The following is a 12,032-nucleotide window of genomic DNA, read 5'->3' on the forward strand; positions in this document are numbered from 1 at the left end:
AATTTCTTGAAGAAAATATGTTATGTAGTGATTAATGTAAAAATTGTTAAGGGGAATGAATGAGACTCCCCAGCTGCTGCCCCTTTTATTTCTTTTATCATGTCTAATGGTGCTGTCCCAGTTGGAGATATAATTCTATACTTAGTGCTTTGGAAAATCGAGCCAAGTGCATTCTGGGATTGTTTGCTCCTTAGAGAGTATAATTTTGTCCTTTGATTTTCACACCTGTTAAGGCCCACACAGCATGGAGTGAGTCCTGAGAAATGAGCAGTACAACCAATGAGGTTTAACATTAAATCCACAATTGAGGGCAAAGATACATATGAGTGCCAACTTTATATGGATGAAATATTGAAAATTCAGAATCCTTTTAAAAGAGTAAACAAGACTTGTCCTAGGCAAGATTATGATTATCTTTTTTGCCCACATCTCCTAGCTTTCCTTTCTGGAACCAGCCTCTAAAATGTTCATAATATCCCTTGGCTGAGACACTGAAACTCCTATGAAGTTTTACCTTCCTGACTTGTGTTGACTTTCAATTCACACCTGATGTTTCCCATTCTTACATAATTCTGTTCTGCTTTTTTTTTTAGTCTCATGAACTAATCTGTGCTAAGACATCAATGGCTATTATTGCCTGTATGATCATTGGTTAGGAATGCTGTAGAGTGGGATCTTGGTCAGGTAAAATTGTGATCCTGTGAGTCCTTCAAACTTTGATAATCTGTGATTCTGAAAACCAAAATATAAAACCCTCTTACTTTTAAAATCTCGCCTCTTCTTCCTTTGGAAATTATTTTTCCATCCCATTCTCTATGCCTAGATTATTTTTTGCTTGATTCTTCTCCCTCATTGGCAGCATATATCTCCTTTCAATTTTATTGTCATGTCCAGGAGTATCTAATGAAAAGGTCCATTTATCCAGGCCTTTTAAAGAATCTTATTATTTTCTTAGCTTATTTAAATTTTGTGTCCTTAGGAACTCTGGATTTTTTTTTTACTTAGCTTATGTAATGTTGTTTCACATTTCCTCTGTCCTTCTAGAATATCTTCTTTACTCTTGGTTTCTTTTGCTGCACAAGAATGAAACTTGGTAATATTCTCCTACAATTTTTCTCTTGGCTTCTATATTTCTTCCTTCATTACATCCTATAAATATATTATCCCACTAGAAGGCTATTTTAAATTAATTCCTAGATTTTTTTATAGCCAGACTTGAAGGCAATTCTGAAATTTGACAATTTGACTACTGTAAGCTGTTTTGTAAAACTGGGGTCCTTCATGTGTAGCTTTAAAGGTCAAAAGGCCATTATCAAGGGTGTGAATATAGATTTCTTTATCTGTTTCAACTGTTATGGTTCCAGATATTTTACCAAAATGTTTTATTATCTACTAGTTTCTAACAGAGTCAAGCTGGCTTTCTTCATCCTTTTCCATTTTTCTTTTCTTCTCTTTGTTTTTCTTCTTTCTCTTGGCGTTCACGACCTAGCACCAGATTGGTAGACTTGACCAAACCTACTTAGCCAAAACTTTGGAGGCTGCCAACCTGACAAGATTGAAGCTAGTGCAGGACCAATATTCAGTGATTAATATTCTAGGGATATTTGGTTGGCTTTGTGTCACCTAACACCTTTATCAATGACTTGAATAAAGAGATGGCACAGCCTTCAAATTTACATGGTACAAAATTAGGAGGGATAAACAACAGACTGGATAATAAAGCTATTATTCAAAAAGATTTCAACAGGCTAGAAAGTTTTAGGTCAAATCTAATAAGATGAATTTTAATACAGATAAAATATTACTTTCTAAAAAGTAACTTCAGTAGTAAAAGATGGAACTGATAGCTAGAGAGAAAATCATACGAAAAATATCTCAAGTTTCCTAAAGACTACAAGTTCTGTATTAGGCAAACAATTTGATATGGTGGTCAAAGAAGGTAGTCGGTAAATAAACATTTGCTAAATGCCTAATATGTCCCAGGCACTGTGCTAAGAATTGAGGATATAAAAAGAGGCAAAGGGCAGTGCAATCAATGGTATGAAAGCAGGGTTAAGAATTCAACAGAAGAGGACAGAATAGAGTTGGACAGGTTTACTGAGGGGTAAATATGGGGAAAATAGGAGAGAATGGCCCGACTAGGGGAGATGGCCTGGGAGAGTACTGTGATATGGAGAGATTAGAGGTCATGGTGTGGACAAAGAGTAGGGGTTGGTAGGAGAAGTCAGAAGGAGAGGTGGAAAGCCAATAGATTATAGTTAGATAAGGGGATTTCACCATTCTTGAACATAGAGGTGGTGCATTTGTGATTTATGGAAATATCAAAAGGATGACAACTTTTGTGTGTTACTGAAGAGGGATGGAAGAATAAGTCATGGAAAGTGAGTAGGTTAAGGAACTGAGTGGTGGTTAGGATGTTCGAGGGAGAGTCAATTTATTTGTTGAAGTCTCCAATTATGAAGGAAGGAGTTGAGAAGAAGAGAAAATAGTGAGCCAGGTGCTGAACCCAATGAGAAAGGAAGGGGAGTGGCCTGGAGATCTGTAGACAGCAGCTACCAGGATTTTGATTGTGTGACACACATGAGTAACATGGGCTTCAAAAGAGAAGTTACTGAATGATGGAGAAAAGGGAAAACTTGAAAGTAGCAATGGGGAGCAAGGCATATTCTAGCTCCTCACCTCAACCAGTAAGCTGAAGGGAATGAGTAAACTGAATTGGGAAGTACACTGGGAAAGGGTGGCCAGGGAAATTGTGTCATCAGGGTAGAGTCAGGGTTCATTTATAGCTAGAAGATGGAAGAGGAAAAGGTTTAGAATGAAAAGAAGTTTGTTGTTTTTAGGAAACAGACATTCAAGAGGGCACAAATACAATATTTCCAGCAGATTTCAAACTGGCATAAAAAAGTTCAGCTTCATTTTAAGGGTATTGCTTTGATATTTAAAAAGACTATTTTTATGTCCCAGGATTCAAAAAAGATAAACTTTTGAATAATAGATATTTACACCAAAATATATCTAAAATGCATTGGTTAATTCTATTAAAAATGGCATTAGTCCCTTCTTATTATAAGGAAAATATAAGGAAAAACCATTGGACACATTTATGTTCAGCTATTGGGAATTACCTTTGTGAGGATACTAGTCAAACATGTGAATTGTTCACCAGTTATCCTTCCCCCTTCACAAGCAAGTGATAAATTCAATTTATCCAGGTCTTCACAGTTTCCTATTTTAACATAAATATTATTTTCCAGATTCTACAGGTGAAGGAACTGAAGCATATAGAGGATAAGTGATTTAATCTCAGGTCACTCTATTATTTAAGAGGCAGAGTTGGAACTCTTGCTATGTGTGAGATTTGTAGTTCAAGTATCATTTGCCTATGAGGAAACTGAGACAGGGACAAATTACATGCCTTATCCATGATCACACAGCTACCAAATGAGAGAACGATGATTTATTTGAACACAATTGTTATTACTCTGCATTGTGTTCTTTTTACAATGCCACAGTGGAGGAGCATAAATTGGGGAGGGGGGGGAGGAAAGAACGTTTCAAGCCTCAAATATCTGTTATGATGCGTGCGTGTGTGTGTGTGTGTGTGTGTGTATGTGTGTATGTGTGTTTCAGAGTGCAGACAGAAATACATTTTCCCAGGAAATACTACTACTGAATTCCCTCCAAAAACTGAGCCAAGTGGCTTTACTATTTGATTGTTATGGTTATTGTAATTGTCTATAAAATTCTGCTCTAGAACAACTTGTAAGGAGGTGGAGTTAGATGCTGGTAGTGTGATTGGTCCTCCACACATTATCAGCCATTCACAAGAAATTCATGCCTGGAAAGAAGCAGCTTCACCAGGGCTTTCAGTGAAGACACCGCTTTAGTGTGCTAATGCAAATGCAACTAAATCCCATAGAAACGGTCCTCCTAGAGATCAGCCTCTAATTTTCCTCCTCATTCCCTTACGGTGCTGCTGAATTTTGGCAAATATTTTCTCTAAAATATCAATTCCTCTAATCTCTAGATTTCTGGAGATAGTCCTCCTTTCTCCTGATTCCTGGTAAATCAAGGTCTAACTTTCATGTAGTAGCAGGAGTCCATTCTGGTTAATCTTCTTCTAATAAAGATTTGTTCAAGAAAAATAACATTGAATATATATGAAATAGATTTTAAATTTCTTTTTGATGAAATCAATAAATGTTTGGGTGGCCACTCTCAATATAATATTATGCAAGGGATTGTGGAGGATACAGAGATATATTCTCTGATTTCAAGGAGCTCATAACATAGTTAGAAATACAAGACAAAAACACAGATTCATCAGTTTAGACCAGTAGGTACCTTGGCGTTCATCTAATTCAGCCCTTATTTTACATATGAGGAAACTGAGGCCAGAAAGGTGAAGATTATACATATTACAGGCCAAACTCAGACTGGATTTTAAGTCCTCTGAATGCTAGCTCTTTTCATTTCATAACACATACAATTTAGATAATAATAATATTTTAATATCACTTTAAGGCACCAATAAGATTGGAGGTCACAAGATGGCAAAAAAGGGCTACTTCTTAAGGCCACAACATTAATTGTCAGATGAATAGTAGGAATGGAAACAATTATAGGATTTCAGAAAAGAAGATGCCAGTTTAGAGTTGGTTATTCAGAAAAGATTTTATAGTAAAGGAACTATTTAATTTAAATCTTGTTATAAGGATAGTTTTTGTTTTTGTTGTTGGCACTAGATTTTTGCTTTCATTAGCATAGAGAACTCTGGGAGAGAAATTTTTCCTACTACCACAGATGGATACCTCCTCTGCAACTCATAGAATTAACACTATCCTGGATTATAAAGCCAGTATTTATTAGAGGCAGGACTAGACCTCAGGTAATCCAGTTTCCAGGGTTTACTCTCTATCCATATAACATATGGTATTTAGAGAGAAAGTGTTGTGTAGTGGTAAAAAACATGCACTAGGGCCTAGGAGCCCCAGGTTTTGCTCTCCCATTATCTGTGTGACTTTGGGTATGTCAAATGACCATTAAAGAACCTCTCTGTTCCCCTCTGTAAAATAATAGACCAGACTAGAAAAATCCCTTGGTCTTTCCTCTAAGTTTGTTATTCTAAAATTTTATTTTTCTTTCTGAACATTTCTCTCCTATGTACTTTACACATTGTTGGTACCAATAAGTAGTCCCTGTGGGAATCTAGGAGGTAAAGGAACATACTAAGGAGGTCAGAGGAAGTTAATGAAAGTTCATTGGTAGTAACTATCCACTTCATAAAGACTTTTGCTTAGGATTCAGGTCTGTTTAAAGTCATATTATTTTTAATGTTTTTGCATTCCTTATGATGTAATAATAGGGTGCTATTACAAAACAACTGGTAGATTTACATAAAATATATTTTATGTAAATATATTATTAGAATATTTGTTGCTGAGATTCACCTACATTCATGTCTATTTCTAAATAGAATTTTCTAAGAAGGTTCTGGCAGTGACACTCTACTATAGATATGCAAATATTATCATACCTTATGCCTTATAGTGCAAGAGAAATTGTGCAAAAGCAGCCTCAGTATAGCCATCAAGTACAAAATTTGCCTGAATAATGCATGATTATCTTCAAAAACCTACTATGATTCAATTTCCTCCTACTCCAAGCCCCAAGCTCCCATTTACATCTTTAGCTCAGTAACTTTTTTCCCCCTAAGGGGCTCATGGAATGAAGAGGGATCTGGATAGGGGTAGATGGAGAAGAGTCAGCTGGGGGAATAGAATATAATAAAATACAAATTCCTTTTCATTTCATTGAGGTTTTTGTATCCTTGAACTGATATCACATTTTAAAGTTCACCTGAATCCAAGCAGAACAAAAACAATTTACAAATATAGAGGATTAAATTTTATAAAATCAGATCTCTTTACTTTGGCACATAGAGGTATTCATCCATAGTTATTTTGCTGTAGCCACAGAGTAAGTGGCAAATGCTACATAGTTCACAGACAAACTTTTTTTTTAAATCACCTACCGTAAGAGATACTAAAATTTTTGAGTCTTTTGTATTTTATGAATGAAATAAAGAAAGTGAAGAACTTATTCCATCCTTTGTTTCTTTCACATGGATATTTTGACTATGAAGATATCCTCAGAATAAGCAAACAAAAAGAAAAGTTCCAAGTGTTATAGTTTTGCCACCATTCACTTTAGTTAATTCTCAGGGATGCTTCTACACTGATTATTTTAACCAATCTCCAAATAAGAGATGATAACTATATACTGTGCTCATTGCTCACCTAGGACTTCTCTGATTAACTTCTCTACCATGTCCCTTTTCCTCTTCCCACCTTTTTAGCTTCTTTTTGTTTGTTATATTTTAAACTCTTTGAAGGAAGGGACTGCCTTTCTTTTTATTTTTGTGTATCCCTAGTGCTTAGCACAGTGCCTTGCAAATAGGAGACAATGCTCATTCACTACTGTAGGTTTTCTCATTTATAAAATGTAGATAACAACAGGTAATCTCAATCTGGGATTCTTATGGAGACTGACATACATTTTAAAGAGTATTGCACTTAGATAGTGAGAGTATTTTTTCATATGGCTGTAGATAGCTTTGATTACTTTATCTGAAAACTGATCATATCTTTTGATCATTTATCAATTGGATAATGGCTCTTATTTTTATAAATATGACTCAGTTCTCTATATGTTTATCAGAGAACATTGCTATAATTTTTTCACAGTTATATTGCTAACTATATTTCCCTCCATCTAAATTCCTGCCTGTTTATTCTATTCTTTCTTTCCTTTCACTCTGTCCCTCCTCAAAAATGTTTTGCTTCTGACTAGCCTTCCCCAAATCTGCCCTCCCTTCTATCACGTGACCTTCCTTTCCTCCTTTCCTATAGGGAAAAATAGATATCTATACCCAATTGAGTGTGTATGTTATTCCCTCTTTGGGCCAATTTGATGAGAGTAAGGTTCACTCACTCCTTTTCCCCTACCCTCTCTTCTCTTCCATGGTAAACACTTTTTCTTGCCTCTCTTATGTGAAACAATTTGTCCCATTCTACCTCTCCCTTTCTTTTTCTCCAAGTATATTCCTCTCTTACCTCTTAATTTTATTCTTTAGACATCATCCCTTCATATTCAACTCATACCTATCCCCTCTGTCTATACAAACTCCTTCTAATTACCTTAGTAATGAGAAAAGTCTGAGTTACAAATATCATCTTTCCATGTAAGAATGTAAACAATTTAAACTTATTAAGTCCCTTATGATTTCCCTTTCCTGTTTATCTTTTTATAATTCTCTTGAGTCTTGTATTTGAAAGTCAAAATTTCTATTCAGCTCTGGTGTTCTCATCAAGAATGCTTGAAAGTCTTCTATCTCAGTGAATGTCCATTTTTTCCCCTGAAGGATTATACTCAGTTTTGCTGGGTAGGTGATTCTAGGTTGTAGTCCTATCTCCTTTGCTCTCCAGAATATCATATTCCAGGCCCTCTGAACCCTTAATGTAGAAGCTGCTAAATCTTGTGTTATCCTGATTGTGTTTCCACAGTACTTGAATTGTTTCCTTCTGGCTGCTTGCAATATCTTCTCCTTGATCTAGGAATTCTGGAATTTGGCTACAATATTTCTAGTAGTTTTCCTTTGGGGATTTCTTTTAGGAGGTGATTGGTGGATTCTTTAAATTTCTATTTTGCCCTGTGGTTCTAAAATATCAGGGCAGTTTTCCTTGATAATTTCTTGAAAGGTGATGTCTAGGCTCTTTTTTGGATCATGGCTTTCAGATCGTTCAATAATTTTTAAGTTCTCTCTCCTGGATCTATTTTCCAGGTCAGTTGTTTTTCCAATGAGATATTTCACATTCTCTTCTATTTTTTCATTCCTTTGGATTAGTGTTACAGTGCCTTGATTTCTCAAATTGTCACTAGCTTCCAATTTCTCCATTCTAATTTTTAAGGAAGTATTTTCTTCAGTAAGCTTTTGGACTTCCTTTTCTATTTGGCCAATTTTGCTTTTTAGGGCATTCTTCTCCTCATTGGCTTTTTGTACCTCTTTTGCCATTTGGGTTAGGCTATTTTTAAAGATATTATTTTCTTCAGCACTTTTTTTTTAGTTTCCTTTAGCATCACTCTCAGTTTTTCCTCTACTTCTCTTATTTGCTTCTCAAAATCCTTTTTGAGCTTTTCATGGCCTGGGACCAATTCATATTTTTCTAGGAGGTTTGGATGTAGGAGCTTTGGCTTTGTTGTCTTCTTCTGGTTGTATGTTTTGATCTTCTTTGTCATCAAAGTAAGATAATATAGTCTGACTCTTTTTGCACTGCTTGCTCATGATCTCGGCCAATTACTTGAGTTATAAACTCTTTGTTAAGGTAGGAGTCTGTTTCCAGTGTGGAGAATGTACTGTCCCAAGCTTCACAGTAGAAACAGACTTTTCCCACCGACCTTCTAAGTTGTCTTTGGTGTTCATGGGTTCAGAAGTCTGGAAGCTGCCACAGCTGCCTGTGATTCAGTCCTCTGATGCCTGCTCCAGGTTCACTGTGGCCTGCGCACCCATGCCAAACTGCGTTCCTCTCCCAGCCTGGTGCGATATACCTTTCTGATCAAACATCCAGGCTGTCTTGGGTTGGAAATTTGTTTCACTCTGTCTTTTTGTGGGTTCTGCTGCTTTAGAATTTGTTTAGAGCCATTTTTATAGGTATTTGGAGGGATTTGGGAGAGAGCTCAAGCAAGTCACTGCTTTTACTTTGCCATCTTGACTCTGCCCCCCTTTTCTCTTGACTCATGTTTCTGTACTGATATTTCCTTTCCAAATAAGAAAATTTCCCACCTGTTTAATTCTATCCCTGGTTTTTGATACCATGTGAATGAATGTGGAATTTTGCTCCATGGTTTGCTGTTAACTGTGACTCTTGTCTGGTGTCAAACAGAGTTAAGGAATTTTTTTTTCCTGTTATGGCTTATGTCAGGTCAGCCAGTCCCCTTGAGGGGACAGTCTTAATATTATTATAACTATATTCCTCCCTTTTTTTCTTCTTTTATAGCAAAATTCTATGACCAGAACAAATAAACAAGGGAATTTTTGTTGTAATACTAAATATATTAATTAATAAATTAGTATTAAAACATCTCTGAATTACTATAATAGGATGTAACTATGAAAAATCTTATTGTTTTCAATCTGAATTTGTAGTCAATTACATATCCTAAGCAACTAGGTAAATGAGTTCTTGGGCTTGTCATCTACTTGCTAATAGTAATATATTTATATATAAGCTTAGGTCCTTGAAGTATTTCATTCTTTCAGAGTGATATGGGGATAATAACCTCAAAAGGGGAAAATGAGACAAAAATGTATATATAGTAGTGTGTGTACATACATACACACATATATGTATACATGCAGACATGCATGCATACCCCCATACACATATGCATACATGCATACCCATATATAATTGGTTTCTGATGGGATATACAAGGCTTGAATATGTGTTAGTAACAAATTCTAAGAACTGGATTTAACATATATAATTTCATTGATAGTTGTAAAAAAAAGTGAAATTACTTTCATATTATGAAGTGCCTGATAATTTTAAGAGACAAATTGGCTCATTTTCCCATTCAGGCCCTCATGGATTCTTTTTTTAAGATTTTTCCTTTAGCCTATTAGTGGCAGTGCTCATATCCAATATAGGGCTTAGTTAAAGATAGAAACAACAGGTGATATGTAAAACTGGAATTCTCCAAATTTTCAGGCAAATTATGGATTCCTAATTTTGTGTTCTTCTTATATCTCTGTTCTTAATAGAATTAGATCCATAAGGCTTGAGTTAGTTTTCACCACATGAACTAGTTAATGGAAAAGCAAATTTAAATTGTATTGATTTTTGTTACTGGAATATTCTAGCAGAATTAACTAGGAATATTTGCAAGTGACTTGGAACTACAGAAATGGATCTAGTAGGAGTAACATCCTTCAGAGCTGCCCTGAGAACAAGACCTATTCTGGAATGTCCAAGGGAAGAAGTTTCCAGGGAAGATGTTTGCTGAGTTTTCTTGGTTACCTTGGTGACATCTAAATCTCCCCTCTCACATTAGTTCAAGTCCTGGAGTCAGGAAGACCAGAGTTCAGATCTGACCTCAGATTCTTACTCTTTGACCCTGGGCAATCCACTTAACCCTACTTCCCTCAGTTTCCTTCTCTACAAAATGAGCTGGAGAAGGAAATGACAAACCACTCCAGTATCTTTGCCAGGCAAACCCCAGATGGGGTCAGGAAGAGTAGCACATAACTGAAATGGCTGAACAATTTCTATCACTGTGTCACTCAATCAATAATCACCTTGTCTTTCAAATCCTTTCCACCTTTGTCCTGTAACAAATTCTCCTTTGCCTAACCCTAACTCATCATTTGCCTTTTTTGCTGTTATCTACATGCTACTTAATGAAGCTTGAGGAAATCACAATACCTTGCTAACGAGTCCAATGCAAAATTATATTACTTAATCTTAATGACTGCAGTAAGGCAATTAACCTACTCAACCCTAATTGATCTGCTATACTATTCTCCATAGAGGCTCCTCTAAACTTCTTTCTCTCTTTAAGTTGTCCACAATAACCCATTCACTACCCTGAGGGCATTGCTTCATACTCGCCCATTAAAAAAAAATTGAGGTCATTTACCAAGAGCTCAATTCTCTTTACCTCCTTTTACATCCCTCTAATATCCTCACCCACTATCTCCTCCCTCATGAAACTTTCTGATGAAAAAAATCACTTAAGTCCTTCCTAAAGCCAAACATTTCAGGCATATCTTTGATTCTAGACAGGGGTGGGGAACCTTTTTATGTTGGAAGGCCACATTAATTTAGCTGTAATCAAATAAGGCCACATTTGAGAAACTTCAACTAGATGTACTTAAAAATGTATACCATCTTGTAAAAACCTTACTACTATGCTCTTAATAATTTCAAAAAACGAAATACATTTGTTAATTTTAAAGTTAACTAACCTTTAAATGACTTTGTTGTGTCTGTTTTTTGTTGGAAAGCATTTGAATATTTGCTTGCAACATGGAGGTCCACAGTTTCAGTTGATTCTTTAAATGTATATCAATCATTTTGACCTTAAGAGCATCTTGATTTGGGCTAGATAGGAGAATGTGGATTCACAGCAATAAGTGGTTGAAAAGAAAGAAAGCATTTTTTGAGCATGTTGCTAAAGGTGCGGGTATTCTACTGCATTTTTCCATATTTCAATTGGATCTTTCTTGGCATCAGACAATGACTTTAAAATGTCATCTCCTGAGAGCTCAATCAATTCCATTTGTAGTTCTTTAGGAGCCTTGGTGATATCAACTAGGTGAAGCTGAAATGCTAGTTTGAGTGTGATGTCATGATTCTCAAAGTCATTGAACCTTTCATTGTATTCTCCAATTAACAGGTTTATAACAGCTGCATATTCTTCAAATGATTCACCTATATCATCCTGCTCATCAATGACCTTTGCTAACTGGGGAAAATTGTGTTCTGAAATTTCCTTTTGAAGAAGAATTGCTTTGAACAAAGCTATATTTTTTCAAAATGCTTGGATTTTTTTGCCACATATCATAAATATTTACTTTTGCCTCTCAAAGAAATATTCAAGTCCTTTTGATTTGACATATCACATAGAAATGCAGGATTCCTATAGAAATCTTTCAATGATTTACTTTGCTGATGCTGTTCTTCATAAAATTTAAATATGTGTTTTTGCTGAGATAAAATTTTGGCTAATGCCTGTCCCTGTGACAGTCAATGCATTTTAGAATGATAAGGCAAATCCATACTGAATACCTTATCATTCAACTTTAGCATGTTACAAAACTGATGATGCTGTGTTGCATTTGCTTGAATGTAGTCAACAATACTTGTGGCAAATCACTTTCAACAATCACTTGTTGCAAAGTGTCACTTAAAATAGTAGCTTTAGCATAGAGATTTTGCTGATGCAAGATTGAAAATGAAAAGAAATGACAG

This window comes from Vombatus ursinus, unplaced genomic scaffold (assembly GCF_900497805.2).
Source record: "Vombatus ursinus unplaced genomic scaffold, bare-nosed wombat genome assembly UNPS02009573.1, whole genome shotgun sequence".
NCBI lineage: Eukaryota > Metazoa > Chordata > Mammalia > Diprotodontia > Vombatidae > Vombatus > Vombatus ursinus.